Genomic DNA, 12500 nt, shown 5'->3' on the forward strand with positions numbered 1-12500 from the left:
CCCCCAAGTGGAACGTAGCCTCCACTAAGTGGAACTCAGTCTCCGGAGGATGACAGCGGGCGTGCGTAAGAGGCGCGTCCGGGGATGAGGCAGCATCCTCGGACACCGGCCGGGAGCGCGCGGGCGCTGTGGAAGTAAGTACATCCGCTCCTGGTACCTAAAAATTCCTCCAGCGGCGGGCCCCGGGCCTAAACTTTCTCCGGGCCGCGCAACACGCACTTTCCGCCGGACACCGACGGAGGCAACGTCCCCCTCCTGCGGTGACAAAAAAAATCCACCCCTGGTACCTAAAAATTTCTCCAGCGGCGGGCCCCTGGCCTAAACTTTCTCCGGCCCGCGCAACACGCACTTTCCGTCGGACACGGACGGAGGCAACGTCCCCCTCCTGCGGTGACAAAAAAAATCCACCCCTGGTACCTAAAAATTTCTCCAGCGGCGGGCCCCTGGCCTAAATTTTCTCCGGCCCGCGCAACACGCACTTTGCGCCGGACGCCGGTCCCAAACCACCACCGCCGACCGCCACAAGGCGACAGCCACCATCCCCAAGCGCCATCCCCGACCGCCACAAGGCGACCGCCACAAGGCGACCGCCACAAGGCGACAGCCACCATCCCCAAGCGCCATCCCCGACCGCCACAAGGCGACCGCCACCAGCCGACCGCCACAAGGCGACAGCCACCATCCCCAAGCGCCATCCCCAAGCGCCACCCCCGACCGCCACCAGCCGACCGCCACCAGCCGACCGCCACCAGCCGACCCGCCACCAGCCGACAGCCACCATCCCCAAGCGCCACCCCCGACCGCCGCCCCCCGACCGCCACAAGGCGACCGCCACCAGCCGACCGCCACAAGGCGACAGCCACCATCCCCAAGCGCCACCCCCGACCGCCACCCCCCGACCGCCACCAGCCGACCGCCACCAGCCGACCGCCACCAGCCGACCGCCACAAGGCGACAGCCACCATCCCCAAGCGCCATCCCCGACCGCCACCCCCCGACCGCCACAAGGCGACAGCCACCATCCCCAAGCGCCATCCCCGACCGCCACCCCCCGACCGCCACCAGCCGACCGCCACCAGCCGACCGCCACAAGGCGACAGCCACCATCCCCAAGCGCCATCCCCGACCGCCACAAGGCGACCGCCACAAGGCGACCGCCACCAGCCGACCGCCACAAGGCGACAGCCACCATCCCCAAGCGCCATCCCCGACCGCCACAAGGCGACCGCCACAAGGCGACCGCCACCAGCCGACCGCCACAAGGCGACAGCCACCATCCCCCAAGCGCCATCCCCGACCGCCACCCCCCGACCGCCACCAGCCGACCGCCACCAGCCGACAGCCACCATCCCCAAGCGCCATCCCAAGCGCCACCCCCGACCGCCACCAGCCGACCGCCACCAGCCGACCGCCACAGCCGACCGCCACCAGCCGACAGCCACATCCCCAAGCGCCATCCCCAAAGCGCCACCCCCGACCGCCACCAGCCGACAGCCACCAGCCGACCGCCACCAGCCGACCGCACCGGCCGTTCGCGGTGTGCGCCGCCGTTCCCCAAGCACCCTCCGGGACGAAGCCGGAGCCAGAGAATAGCAGCGGTGGTGCGTAAAAGCTGCGGCCGGGCCTCGCGGAAGGTCCCCGGGCGGCGAGCTGCGGAGCCCCCGGCCTCCAGCTTCCACCAGGTAATAGGACCGGGCGCGCGTAAAAGCTGCGGCCGGGCCTCGCGGGAAGGTCCTCGGGCATCCAGCGAGATCACACGGCCCCCACCGGAGGCGGCTAGCGCCTCCGTAGAGTAGTACCGGCCCGTGGAAGCGGCCGCCCGTCAGCCTGCGTTGCCGCTGGTCGAAAAATGCACTAAGTGCCAAACCCCATTCATTTACAACGGCGTGTCCGCCAGAGGGCGCACTTCCCCCGGCGGACCAGCCGGCGGGGCTCGTTAGAGAGTGTATCCGCCTGGCAGTGCCTCCTGGACGGCCTGTATTCCGGACCGCGACCGCTAACTTACGGGAGCCTAAACGGCCCGCGGACCAGCCGGCGGGTCCTCCGTGAAAGCCTATCCGCCTGGCGGTGCCTCCTGGCCGGCCTGGATTCCGGACCGCGACCGCTCACTCGCGGGACCCCTAAACGGCCCGCGGACCAGCCGGCGGGTCCTCCGTGAAAGCCTATCCGCCTGGCGGTGCCTCCTGGCCGGCCTGGATTCCGGACCGCCACCGCTCACTCGCGGGACCCTAAACGGCCCGCGGACCAGCCGGGCGGCTCCTCCGTGAAAGCCTATCCGCCTGGCGGTGCCTCCTGGCCGGCCTGGATTCCGGACCGCCACCGCTCCACTCGCGGGACCCTAATCGGCCCGCGGACCAGCCGGCGGATCCTCCGTGAAAGCCTATCCGCCTTCGCCGGTTCCCCGGCCGGCCACCGGGTGGCGAGAATCCGGCCTCCTCGCCCGGAGCGCGCTTCGACTTGGGCGAAAAATGCACCAAGTGCCAAACCCCATTCATTTACAACGGCGTGTCCGCCAGAGGGCGCACTTCCTCCGGCCGGCGGGGCTCGTTAGAGAGCGCGTCCGCCTTGGCCGGTTCCCCGGCCGGCCACGGGTGGCGAGAATCCGGCCTCCTCGCCCGGAGCGCGCTTCGACTTGGGCGAAAAATGCACTAAGTGCCAAACCCATTCATTTACAACGGCGTGTCCGCCAGAGGGCGCACTTCCTCGGCCGGCGGGGCTCGTTAGAGAGCGCGTCCGCTTTCGCCGGTTCCCCGGTCGGCCGCGAACGGCGAAAAGCCGGCCTCTTCCCCCGGAGCCCGGTGGGCGAATTTTTTTTTTTTTTTTTTTTTCAAAGTGCCAACGGCTCTCGCGCCGCGCTGCGTCCGCCTTCGCCGGTTCCCCGGTCGGCCCGAACGAGCGAAAATTCGGCCTCTTGCCCCGGAGCCCGGTCGGCGAATTATTTATTTATTTATTTATTTATTTTTCCAAAGTGCCAACGGCTCTCGCGCCGCGATGCGTCCGCCTTCGCCGGTTCCCCGGTCGGCCACGAACGGCCAAAAATCGGCCTCTCCCCCCGGAGCCCGGTCGGCGAATTATTATTTATTTATTTATTTATTTATTTATTTTTCCAAAGTGCCAACGGCTCTCGCGCCGCGATGCGTCCGCCTTCGCCGGTTCCCCGGTCGGCCACGAAGTATTGCGCATGATTATACGCGATGTTAATATTTATTTAATTATTAAATAAATACATACATGTGTTTATTAATGATATACGCGATGTTAATATTTATTTAATTATTACCTATATTATGAATAAAACTAACGGTGATTTTACACGATTTGACTACATACGTGACCGTGATATAGTGCCGAGGGCTCCCGCGCCGTCACGCGTCCGCCTTGGCACGGGTCGCCCGCGGCAGCGAGCGTTCGGCTCGCGGGGGTCCGCGGGGGTGTTATTAGGGAGTGCGGCAGCCGTGCCGAGGCTCCGGCCGGCCGCCGGAAGTCCCGCGGGGGAGCGTCGGAGCTCCGCGAGGCCGGCCGGGGAGCCTCTTAGTCATCGCCCGCGCTCGCGGTGGTCCCGGTCGCTTAAAGTGCCACGGGAGGCGTAGCGATGCGAGTGAGTGTGCGCAAAGTGCGAGAGGCGGTGCATTTACGCGCCGTGTCCGCGAGAGGGAGGCAATTCCCCCGTTGCGACCTCCGGGAGATCAGCGGGCCGCCGAAAAGGCTCGGCCGGGGTGCCTGGAGCCTCCTCGGGCGTCGAGTTAGGAGGGGGGCGCGCGGAGAACCGGCTGGATGTCCCCTGGAAGCTCAGCGGGCCGTGGGAAAGGCTTGGCCGGGGTGCCGGAAGCCTCGGCCCGGCTTAAAAGTGAGGAGGAAAGCGCGCGGAGAACCGGCCGGAGGTCCCCTGGAAGCTCAGCGGGCCGTGGAGAAAGCTTAGCCGGGGTGCCTGGAGCCTCGGCCCGGCTTAAAATGTGAGGAGGAAAGCGCGCGGAGAAACCGGCCGGAGGTCCCCTGGAAGCTCAGCGGGACGTGGGAAACGCTTGGCGGGGTGCCGGAAGCCTCGGCCGGCTTAAAAGTGAGGAGGAAAGCGCGCGGAGAACCGGCCGGAGGTCCCCTGGAAGCTCAGCGGGCCGTGGGAAACGCTTGGCCGGGTGCCGGGAGCCTCGGCCGGCTTAAAACGTGAGGAGGAAAGCACCGGGAGAACCGGCTGGAGGTCTTCTGGAAGCTCAGCGGGCCGCCGAAAACGCGTAGCCGAGGTGCCGGGAGCCTCCTCGGGCGTCAAAAGTGAGGAGCGACGCACCCCCGAGAACCGCCCGGGTCCTCCAGCCACCGTTGAAAAAAGACGTCGAGTCAGGCTACCTTAAGAGAGTCACAGTTACTCCCGCCGTTTACCCGCGCGGAGCGTCATCGCCTCCGCGAACCGTCAAAAATAAATAAATTCATAAATAAATTAAATGTCAAGTGAGCCTACCTTAAGAGAGTCACAGTTACTCCCGCCGTTTACCCGCGCGGAGCGTCATCGCCTCCGCGAACCGTCAAAAATAAATAAATACATAAATAAATAGATGTCAAGTGAGCCTACCTTAAGAGAGTCACAGTTACTCCCGCCGTTTACCCGCGCGGAGCGTCATCGCCTCCGCGAACCGTCAAAAATAAATAAATACATAAATAAATAGATGTCAAGTGAGCCTACCTTAAGAGAGTCACAGTTACTCCCGCCGTTTACCCGCGCGGAGCGTCATCGCCTCCGCGAACCGTCAAAATAAATAAATACATAAATAAATAGATGTCAAGTGAGCCTACCTTAAGAGAGTCACAGTTACTCCCGCCGTTTACCCGCGCGGAGCGTCATCGCCTCCGCGAACCGTCAAAAATAAATAAATACATAAATAAATAGATGTCAAGTGAGCCTACCTTAAGAGAGTCACAGTTACTCCCGCCGTTTACCCGCGCGAGCGTCATCGCCTCCGCGAACCGTCAAAAATAAATAAATACATAAATAAATAGATGTCAAGTGAGCCTACCTTAAGAGAGTCACAGTTACTCCCGCCGTTTACCCGCGCGGAGCGTCATCGCCTCCGCGAACCGTCAAAAATAAATAAATACATAAATAAATAGATGTCAAGTGAGCCTACCTTAAGAGAGTCACAGTTACTCCCGCCGTTTACCCGCGCGGAGCGTCATCGCCTCCGCGAACCGTCAAAAATAATAAATACATAAATAAATAGATGTCAAGTGAGCCTACCTTAAGAGAGTCACAGTTACTCCCGCCGTTTACCCGCGCGGAGCGTCATCGCCTCCGCGAACCGTCAAAAATAAATAAATACATGAATAAATAGTCAAGTGAGCCTACCTTAAGAGAGTCGTAGTTACTCCCGCCGTTCGGCCGCTTAAAGTGCCACGGGAGGCGTAGCAATGCGAGTGAGTGTGCGCCAAGTGCGAGAGGCGGTGTATTTACTCGCCGTGTCCGCGAGAGGGAGGTAACTCCCCGTTGCGACCTCCGGGAGAGCAACGGGCCGCCGAAAACGCTCAGCCGAGGTGCTGGAAGCCTCGGCCGGCTCTCAAAGCGAGGCGCGAGGCACCGGGAGAGAACCGGCTGGAGGTACCCCTGGAAGCTCAGCGGGCCGTGGGAAACGCTCAGCCGAGGTGCAGGAAGCCTCGGCCGGCTCACAAAGCGAGGCGCGAGGCACCGGGAGAACCGGCTGGAGGTCCCCTGGAAGCTCAGCGGGCCGTGGGAAACGCTCAGCCGAGGTGCTGGAAGCCTCGGCCGGCTCACAAAGCGAGGCGCGAGGCACCGGGAGAACCGGCCGGAGTCCCCTGGAAGCTCAGCGGGCCGTGGAGAAAGCTTAGCCGGGGTGCCGGAAGCCTCGGCCGGCTTAAAATGTGAGGAGGAAACCGGCTGGACGTCTTCTGGAAGATCAGCGGGCCGTGGAAAATGCTAAGCCGAGGTGCTGTTGTCGAATAAGGCTCCGCCATCTCGTAAAGGTGCTAATAAAGTCATATCCGCTCGGCTGGAGGTAATTGGCCCGCGGACCGGCCGGCGGACCTCCGTGACAGCCTACCCGCCTGGCGGTGCCTCCTGGCCGGCGTGCATTCCGGGCCGCGACCGCTAACTTACGGGACCATAAATGGCCCGCGGACCAGCTGGCGGGACCTCCGTGACCGCCTATCCGCCTGGCGGTGCCTCCTGGCCGGCCTGGATTCCGGACCGCGACCCGCTCACTCGCGGGACCCTAAATGGCCCGCGGACCAGCCGGCGGGACCTCCGTGACAGCCTATCCGCCTCCCGGTGGCTGCTGGCCGGCGCGGATTCCGGGCCGCGACCGCTAACTTACGGGACCCCAATTGGCCCGCGGACCAGCCGGCGGGACCCCCCGTGACCGCCTATCCGCCTTGGCCGGTTCCCCGGCCGGCCACGGATGGCGAGAATCCGGCCTCCTCGCCCGGAGCGCTCGGCTTCGGCTCGCGAAAAATGCACTAAGTGCCAAACCCCATTCATTTACAATGGCGTGTCCGCCAGAGGGCGCAGTTCCCCCCGCGGACCGGCCGGCGGGAACCTCCGTGACAGCCTATCCGCCTGGCGGTGGCTGCGGGCCGGCGCGGATTTCCGGGCCGCGACCGCTAACTTACGGGACCCCGATTGGCCCGCGGACCAGCCGGCGGGACCTCCGTGACCGCCTATCCGCCTGCGCTGGTTCCCCGGCCGGCGCGAATTCCGGGCCCGCGACCGCTAACTTACGGGACCCCGATTGGCCCGCGGACCAGCCGGCGGGACCTCCGTGACCGCCTATCCGCCTGCGCTGGTTCCCCGGCCGGCGCGAATTCCGGGCCGCGACCGCTAACTTACGGGACCCCCGATTGGCCCGCGGACCAGCCGGCGGGACCTCCGTGACCGCCTATCCGCCTGCGCTGGTTCCCCGGCCGGCGCGAATTCCGGGCCGCGACCGCTAACTTACGGGACCCCGATTGGCCCGCGGACCAGCCGGCGGGACCTCCGTGACCGCCTATCCGCCTGCGCTGGTTCCCCGGCCGGCGCGAATTCCGGGCCGCGACCGCTAACTTACGGGACCCCGATTGGCCCGCGGACCAGCCGGCGGGACCTCCGTGACCGCCTATCCGCCTGCGCTGGTTCCCCGGCCGGCGCGAATTCCGGGCCGCGACCGCTAACTTACGGGACCCCGATTGGCCGCGGACCAGCCGGCGGGACCTCCGTGACCGCCTATCCGCCTGCGCTGGTTCCCCGGCCGGCGCGAATTCCGGGCCGCGACCGCTAACTTACGGGACCCCAATTGGCCCGCGGACCAGCCGGCGGGACCTCCGTGACCGCCTATCCGCCTCCGCTGGTTTCCCCGCTCGGCGTGGATTCCGGACCGCGACCGCTAAATTACGGGACCCAAATTGGCCCGCGGACCAGCCGGCGGGACCTCCGTGACCGCCTATCCGCCTTCGCTGGTTCCCCGGTCGGCCACAGATGACGAATATTCGGCCTCTCGCTCTGGAAGTCCTGCCGACTTAGCCGAAAATTTTCTAAGTGCCATCGGCTCTCGCTCGGAAAAGTGTCCGCCTCGTCTGGTTCCCCAGCTCGGCCTCAGAATTCGAAATTCGGCCTCTCTGAGGTACCAGGGGTAGGCTTTATGTACTTGGTCCCCCCAGTTAGTGTACTCATCACTTTACCCCCCCTTTCGCAAAATATAGTCGGCACGTATGTGCAGAACTGTTTATTTTCATTTTAAAAATTTTCTAAGTGCCAGCGGAAGCTGTCACACGAACTGTCCGAGCTACCACGGTGCCCATCCCGGGCAGTGACGGCAAAAGGCCGATGTGTGTTTGATGGAAGTCTGAATAATTTCTAAGTGCCAACGGCTCAACCGCCGTAAAGTGTCCGCCTCGGCTGGTTCTCCCGGTCGGCCCGAACGAGCGAAAATTCGGCCTCTTCCCCTGGAGGTCCGGAACATTTTGGCGAATATTTTCAAAGTGCCAACGGCTGTTCCGCCGTAACGTGTCCGACCCGGCTGGTTCCTCCGGTCGGCCCGAACGAGCGAAAATTCGCCTCTTCCCCTGGAGGTCCGGACGACTTTGGCGAATATTTTCTAAGTGCGAACGGCTGTTGCGCCGTAACGTGTCCGACCCGGCTGGTTCCTCCGGTCGGCCTGAACGAGCGAAAATTCGGCCTCTTCCCCTGGAGGTCCGGACGACTTTGGCGAATATTTTCAAAGTGCCAACGGGCTGTTGGGCCGTAAAGTGTCCGACCCGGCTGGTTCCTCCGGTCGGCCCGAACGAGCGAAAATTCGGCCTCTTCCCCTGGAGGTCCGGAACATTTTGGCGAATATTTTCAAAGTGCCAACGGCTGTTGCGCCGTAACGTGTCCGACCCGGCCGGTTCCTCCGGTCGGCCCGAACGAGCGAAAATTCGGCCTCTTCCCCTGGAGGTCCGGAACATTTTGGCGAATATTTTCAAAGTGCCAACGGCCGTTCCGCCGTAAAGTGTCCGACCCGGCTGGTTCCTCCGGTCGGCCCGAACGAGCGAAATTCGGCCTCTTCCCCTGGAGGTCCGGACGACTTTGGCGAATATTTTCAAAGTGCCAACGGCTGTTGGGCCGTAAAGTGTCCGACCCGGCTGGTTCCTCCGGTCGGCCCGAACGAGCGAAAATTCGGCCTCTTAACCCTGGAGGTCCGTTCAAGTTTAACGAATAATTTCTAAGTGCTAACGGCTGTTGCGCCGTAACGTGTCCGACCCGGCCGGTTCCTCCGGTCGGCCCGAACGAGCGAAAATACGGCCTCTTCCCCTGGAGGTCCGGAACATTTTGGCGAATATTTTCAAAGTGCCAACGGCTGTTGCGCCGTAACGTGTCCGACCCGGCTGGTTCCTCCGGTCGGCCCGAACGAGCGAAAATTCGGCCTCTTCCCCTGGAGGTCCGTTCAAGATTAACGAATATTTTCTAAGTGCCAACGGCTCTTGCGCCGAAAAGCGTCCGCCTCGGCTGGTTCCCGATGTCGGCCAGAACAAGTGAAAATTCGGCCTCTTCCCCTGGAAGTCCGGCCGAGTTCGGCGAATATTTCCTAAGTGCCAACGGCTGTTCCGCGTAAAGAGTCCGACTCGGCTGGTTCCCGATGTCGGCCAGAACAAGTGAAAATTCGGCCTCTTCCCCTGGAGGTCCGTTCAAGATTAACGAATATTTTCTAAGTGCCAACGGCTTGCGCCGAAAAGCGTCCGACTCGGCTGGTTCCCGATGTCGGCCAGAACAAGTGAAAATTCGGCCTCTTCCCCTGGAGGTCCGTTCAAGATTAACGAATATTTTCTAAGTGCCAACGGCTGCTCCGCCGTAAAGCGTCCGCTTCGGCTGGTTCCCGATGTCGGCCAGAACAAGTGAAAATTCGGCCCTCTTCCCTGGAGGTCCGTTCAAGATTAACGAATATTTTCTAAGTGCCAACGGCTCTTGCGCCGAAAAGCGTCCGCCTCGGCTGGTTCCCGATGTCGGCCAGAACAAGTGAAAATTCGGCCTCTTCCCCTGGAGTTCCGTTCACGATTAACGAATATTTTCTAAGTGCCAACGGCTCTTGCGCCGAAAAGCGTCCGCCTCGGCTGGTTCCCGATGTCGGCCAGAACAAGTGAAAATTCGGCCTCTTCCCCTGGAGGTCCGTTCAAGATTAACGAATATTTTCTAAGTGCCAACGGCTCTTGCGCCGAAAAGCGTCCGCCTCGGCTGGTTCCCGCGGTCGGATCACAAAATGTGTCAATTCGGCCTCTCTGAGGTACCAGGGGTGGGCTTTATGTACTTGGTCCCCCCACTTAGTGTACTCATCACTTACCCATTTCGCAAAATATAGTCGGCACGTATGTGCAGAACTGTTTATTTTCATTTTAAAAATTGTCTAAGTGCCAGCGGAAGCTGTCACGCGAACTGTCCGAGCTACCACGGTGCCCATCCCGGGCAGTGACGGCAAAAGGCCGATGTGTGTTTGATGGAAGTCTGAATAATTTCTAAGTGCCAACGGCTCAACCGCCGTAAAGTGTCCGCCTCGGCTGGTTCTCCCGGTCGGCCGAACGAGCGAAAATTCGGCCTCTTCCCCTGGAGGTCCGGAACATTTTGGCGAATATTTCCTAAGTGCCAACGGCTGCTCCGCCGTAAAGTGTCCGCCTCGGCTGGTTCCCCCGGTCGGCCAGAACAAGTGAAAATTCGGCCTCTTCCCCTGGAGGTCCGGAACATTTTGGCGAATATTTCCTAAGTGCCAACGGCTGCTCCGCCGTAAAGTGTCCGCCTCGGCCGGTTCACCCGGTCGGCCAGAACAAGTGAAAATTTGGCCTCTTCCCCTGGAGGTCCGGAACATTTTGGCGAATATTTCCTAAGTGCCATCGGCTGCTCCGCCGTAAAGTGTCCGCCTCGGCCGGTTCACCCGGTCGGCCAGAACAAGTGAAAATTTGGCCTCTTCCCCTGGAGGTCCGGAACATTTTGGCGAATATTTCCTAAGTGCCAACGGCTGCTCCGCCGTAAAGTGTCCGACTCGGCTGGTTCCCCGGTCGGCCAGAACAAGTGAAAAATCGGCCTCTTCCCCTGGAAGTCCGGCCGAGTTAAGGCAAATATTTCCTAAGTGCCAACGGCTGCTCAGCCTTAAAGTGTCCGACTCGGCTGGTTCCCGATGTCGGCCAGAACAAGTGAAAATCGGCCTCTTCCCCTGGAAGTCCGGCCGAGTTAAGGCAAATATTTCCTAAGTGCCAACGGCTGCTCAGCCTTTAAGTGTCCGACTCGGCTGGTTCCCGATGTTGGCCAGAACAAGTGAAAATCCGGCCTCTTCCCCTGGAAGTCCGGCCGAGTTAAGGCAAATATTTCCTAAGTGCCAAGGGCTGCTCAGCCTTAAAGGGCCCGACTCGTCTGGTTCCCGATGTCGGCCAGAACAAGTGACAATTCGGCCTCTTCCCCTGGAGGTCTTTTCAAGTTTAACGAATATTTTCTAAGTGCCGACGGCTGCTCCGCCTTAAAGCGTCCGACTCGGCTGGTTCCCGATGTCGGCCAGAACAAGTGACAATTCGGCCTCTTCCCCTGGAGGTCCTTTCAAGTTTAACGAATATTTTCTAAGTGCCAACGGCTGCTCCGCCTTAAAGCGTCCGACTCGGCTGGTTCCCGATGTCGGCCAGAACAGGTGAAAATTCGGCCTCTTCCCCTGGAGGTCCGTTCAAGTTTGGCGAATATTTTCTAAGTGCCAACGGCTGCTCCGCCTTAAAGTGTCCGACTCGGCTGGTTCCCGATGTCGGGCAGAACAAGTGACAATTCGGCCTCTTCCCCTGGAAGTCCGGCCGAGTTTGGCGAATATTTTCTAAGTGCCAACGGCTGCTCCGCCGTAAAGAGTCCGACTCGGCTGGTTCCCGATGTCGGCCAGAACAAGTGACAATTCGGCCTCTTCCCCTGGAGGTCCTTTGAAGTTTAGCGAATATTTTCTAAGTTCCAACGGCTCTTGCGCCGAAAAGCGTCCGACTCGGCTGGTTCCCGATGTCGGCCAGAACAGGTGAAAATTCGGCCTCTTCCCCTGGAGGTCCGTTCAAGTTTGGCGAATATTTTCTAAGTGCCAACGGCTGCTCCGCCTTAAAGTGTCCGACTCGGCTGGTTCCCGATGTCGGGCAGAACAAGTGACAATTCGGCCTCTTCCCCTGGAAGTCCGGCCGAGTTTGGCGAATATTTTCTAAGTGCCAACGGCTGCTCCGCCGTAAAGAGTCCGACTCGGCTGGTTCCCGATGTCGGCCAGAAAAAGTGACAATTCGGCCTCTTCCCCTGGAGGTCCTTTGAAGTTTAGCGAATATTTTCTAAGTGCCAACGGCTCTTGCGCCGAAAAGCGTCCGCCTCGGCTGGTTCCCGCGGTCGGCCGTAATAGGCGAAAATTCGGCCTCTTCCCCTGGAGCGACCTCCAAATTTGGGCGAAATTTTTCTAAGTGCCTAAAGGTACCAGGGGTTTGGGTACCAGGGGTGCAGTACGAACTGGTCTTTTGTCAACCCATGTACTTTTTCTAGAGTACATGGGTTGGTCCCCCCACTTAGTGTACTCATCACTTTACCCCCCTTTCGCAAAATATAGTCAGAACGAGCATGGGGGACGCAATTGTTTTCCATGCAAATCAATTGGGCCTGGTCCGAGCGCTGGTAACGGCCGCCAGCAAGCGTCCCCTGCTCGGATAGCAGAACTGAAGAAGGCACGGCACTTCCAGAGAGAGAGAGAAAATTTTCTAAGTGCCACATTTCTCAAAAATTTTCAAAGTGCCACATTTCTCAAAAATTTTCAAAGTGCCACATTTCTCAAAAATTTTCAAAGTGCCACATCTCTCAAAAATGTTCAAAGTGCCACATCTCTGAAAAACTTTCTAAGTGCCACATCTCTGAAAAACTTTCTAAGTGCCACATCTCTGAAAAACTTTCTAAGTGCCACATCTCTGAAAAATTTTCTAAGTGCCACAGCACGGCTGTGAAATATTCAAAGTCCTACAGGCATTGGCAGAATCCGCGGACGGCCGTCTGCTCCCGGCGGCCGCCG

The sequence above is a fragment of the Syngnathus scovelli genome, unplaced genomic scaffold (assembly GCF_024217435.2).
Source record: "Syngnathus scovelli strain Florida unplaced genomic scaffold, RoL_Ssco_1.2 HiC_scaffold_75, whole genome shotgun sequence".
NCBI classification, from domain to species: domain Eukaryota; kingdom Metazoa; phylum Chordata; class Actinopteri; order Syngnathiformes; family Syngnathidae; genus Syngnathus; species Syngnathus scovelli.